Source organism: Rhinopithecus bieti, unplaced genomic scaffold (genome assembly GCF_001698545.2).
Source record: "Rhinopithecus bieti isolate Rb0 unplaced genomic scaffold, ASM169854v2 scaffold_44510, whole genome shotgun sequence".
Lineage (NCBI taxonomy): Eukaryota > Metazoa > Chordata > Mammalia > Primates > Cercopithecidae > Rhinopithecus > Rhinopithecus bieti.
In genome coordinates this window covers 532,075-536,266 of record NW_016818390.1, presented here as the reverse complement: position 1 = coordinate 536,266, position 4,192 = coordinate 532,075, and positions in this window count along the sequence as shown.

Below are 4,192 nucleotides of genomic sequence, written 5' to 3'. Positions count from 1 at the left end.
TGCAGTTTTTCTTCAATTACAAAAAAATACTGTCCCAATGTTTTTTCAAATTTTATTTTCCTTAATTTTGTTTTATCTACTAAAATATGGTATTTGGGGATGGGTTTAGTATGAAAAGGAAAGATAAATTTCCTAAATTTATTTTGACTGTAGACTACCAGTCTTGTTATCGGTTTTTATCACCAGTTTCCTCTTTGACACTGTGATTAATGTAAATTTTAATATATTTACTTAAAATTTTAAATTACATTTTAAAAGTTTGATGTGTTCCATAAAATTATAAAATTGGTTTGTCTTACTCTTGTACACAAAGAACATAATTTGATCATTTTAACAGCTATCTTTGCAATAAATTTTTAGGTAGTCATTACTCAAAATGTTCTGACATATTATATTATTGGAGTTTCTTTCTCCATTTTTATTACAAAATCTTCTGTGTCTGTGAAAAAATTAACTTTTAAAATGTAATAAACGTACATCCAACTTTAATCCCAATTTATGAAAATTAGATATGCTGCTTGACATTCATAGTATCAGGTTTTGCAAGTTTCACATTTAAAATGTGAAAACACATATACTTACCAAAAGTACATTTAGCATATTCTATATAATGTATATGTTTTACTTTAAAGGGACAGGTGCATGCAATTTTAATGTCACCCTCAGAATCACCAAAAAGTACCCTGGCAATCAGTGGAAAGGTTTAATAGGTTTTCTGTCTTGTTCTTAATTTGCTGAAATTACAAAATCAATACTTTCAGTTGTAGCTGCAGTTACCCGTTTTACTGCTTTAAGATAAAGTCTACAAGAAAGTAACCTTCACTTTCAATTTGTAGCTCAGAACATCAGGTTGTTCTTGGCCACTACTTAAGTAGCTTGTTCTCTGCATTCCTATATAAGATATTCCAAATGCGTTGTGGTTACATTTCCAAGGAGATACATACTAAAAGGAACTATAATTAATATAGAACACAAAGGAATTCAGAGTTTATACTTCCCCCTTTCCCTTTTCTCTTTACAACATACTGATGTCTCTTTATTTCTTTAGATTAAACTCATCAAATTATTACTGTAATTCACAACTCTGGATCTTAGATTGGCATCAAATCACTCACAAATCATCAAACACTCTCCACCCAAATAAGAAATAATTTCATACTGTCTGAACTGTCCTACTTCTAGAATATTTGTAACAGGGGCACATTCCTGCCACTTTTGAGATAAGGAAATTCTCCCCGGCTACAGTCAGGTTAACTCAAAGTAGACAAGTAAATACATTTCTAAGATTTTAGTTTGAAAACATGTGGTAGATCAGTCACTTTAAAATGTCAAAGAAACTGAACGTGACAAAAGAATTTTGAGTATTAAAGCTATAAATGTTTTCTTATTGTAATAAGTGCCAATAAACACGGGCAAAATTGCTACTGAAACGTGTTTTATAATGTATATCATCTAGTCTTCCATGTACACACTGTTGTTTCATATAAAACTCACATTCCGTGGACTTGAAAAAGGGTGAGAATTTGAAATGACCCTTTTCAGTCCCCAAATCCAGAAGGGTACTGTTCCAGTCTATGCAGTGGAAAAGAAATAAATTCCAGATATAGGTTGAGTATCCCAAGTTTGGAAACCTGAAATCCAAAATACTCCAAAATCCAAAACTTTTTGAGTGCTTAAATGACACTTAAAAGAAAATGACCATGGAGCATTTCAGATTTCTGATTTTTAAGGTTAGGGCATTCAACTGATAAGTATATAATCCAAATATCCAAAATCCTAAAAAAATTTGAATTCTCAATAACTTCTGGTCCCAATCTTTCTGATAAGGTATACTCGACCTGTAGTGGTGAATATCCTTTTACTTCTGCTTTTGTGGTACCTCATGTGTTTTACTCTCAACATCTTGGCTGCAAACACTTAAGGTTTTACTACTTAATCATCTCAAGACCACTATGTTTGAGTTACAATAGTGGCAATCACATTCTATTTTAATCTATCTGTTTACATCCCTATCTGTTCTGATAGACTGTAGCTTTTTGAGGGAACTAATTTCTTATTCATCTTGCATAGACCTTATTCAATACAAGGTACTCAGTACATTCTCTAGAATGAATAAAATGAAAAAAAGGAAATTTGAATTTAAATTGAAGGCATGACAAACTGCTGCTGGTAAACTTAACATATGAGAGGTAATAACAATTTTAAGTTTGCCACTTCTAAGATTCACAGGATTCTATGTAAGAAGTGGGGGAAAATGCTCTGTCATAGAATACATCACACAGGCAAATCACTTCTACCAAATTGTAATAGTTTGGACAATGTTTCTCAACCTATGGTTTGTGAGCGATTAGCAGGTCATGAAAATGATTAAGGCAGCAGTGAACAGCATTATTTGTCTTAATAAAATGGATTGAAATGGAACAAGACATAATCGAATAGAACAATAATTAGAGTATATGTAGTCAAAATAATTATCGTTTTATAAAAATCTTTTAATTAACTATATATTTGTGTATCTGCTGTGTTGCAATTTAAAATGTGTCTTTTTTTTGTTTGTTTGTCCATGTTTTTTTTGAGACGGAGTCTTGCTCTGTCACCCAGGCTGGAGTGCTGTGGCGTGATCTTGGCTCACTTCAAGCTCCGCCTCCCCGTTCACACCATTCTCCTGCCTCAGTCTCCCGAGTAGCTGAGACCACAGGCACCTGACACCACGCCCGGCTAATTTTTTGTATTTTTAGTAAAGACAGGGTTTCACTATGTTAGCCAGGATGGTATCAATCTCTGACCTTGTAATCCGCCCACCTCAACCTCCCAAAGTCCTTGGATTACAAGCGTGAGTCACCGTGCCCGGCCTTCAAATGTATTTTTAACTGAGAGTATTGGTCAAAAAAACCTTGAAAAAACACAGTTGAAATATGAGTCTGGCTACTCCACCAGACTCTAAAACTAATTTTGGTTTAGACAAAATTTATCATTTAGATGATTTCTCTCTCTTCTAGAGATCCTAATATAAACCAACTAGGCTGGCATCTCCACAGGGTCAGTTCTTGTGCTCCTCCTGCCTTGTTGTCCTAGATGAGTCCCCTCATCCATGTGATCCAAGAAGGCTTACTTCCATGTCCCACATTTTAATAAATGAAAGAGAAAAAAAAAAAAAAAAAGGCAGCTTGGGCAGCATAGTGAAACCCTATCTCTAAAAATGAATGAATGAATAAATAAATAAATAAATTTAATTAGCCAGGTGTGTTGGCACACACCCGTGGTCCCAACTACTCAGGCAGGTGAGGTAGGAGGATCGCTTGAGCCTGGAAGTTCAAGACTGCAGTTAATCATGATGATGACACTGGACTCCAGCCTGAGCAAGAGAGCAAGACACTCTGTCAAGTAAAAACCTGCAAATAAAAGGGCATGACTCAGAAATTGTCCATAGCTCTTCACCCATGTCAAATGCTACACTTAGTTCCAGGAGAGATTGGAAAATCTTGTCCGCATTCTCAATAGCCATATACAAAGCTAAAACCCAAGGTTCAATTACTACATAAGACGGAGAGAACGAAAGGTATGGGTGGACAAATGGCAGTCCTGGCACATATTTAATAAACTTGAAAGAAGGACCTAATACACATCAGATTTCATTAGAGTGCAACCAGCTTCATCAGCCTTGAAATACAAGGCTAGCCTTCCTCTTCTCTCTTTTAATCTCCTGATATGTGTTTATGAAAAATATCATATATTGGTAAGCAAGCTCCAAAATGAGCCTCAATGGTCCCTGCTTTGTGATATTTACACTCTTGTGTATTCTCCTCCCATTCAGTGAAGACTGGACATGGAATCATGACTCATTTATGGCCAATAAAGAATGGCAGAAGTGATGCTATATCACTTCTAAGATTAGGTAAGAACAAAAGCACAAAGGCTTCCGGTTTGGTTTTTGTTTGGCTCACTCTCTATCTCTCTCATCATTTATTCTTAGAAATCCCTGCTGTGAACAGCACCACGGAGAGGCTTCATGGTGAATAACTGATGCCTCCTGCCAACAGCTGTAGGAGTAAGCTTGGAAACAGATTCCCCAGCCCCAGCCAAGTCTCCAGAGACTGCAACCTCATGAGAGACTCTGAGCCAGAGTCACTAGCTAAGCTGCACCCACATTCCTAACTCTCACATATTGAGATAACATTTTCAAATTTTCCAG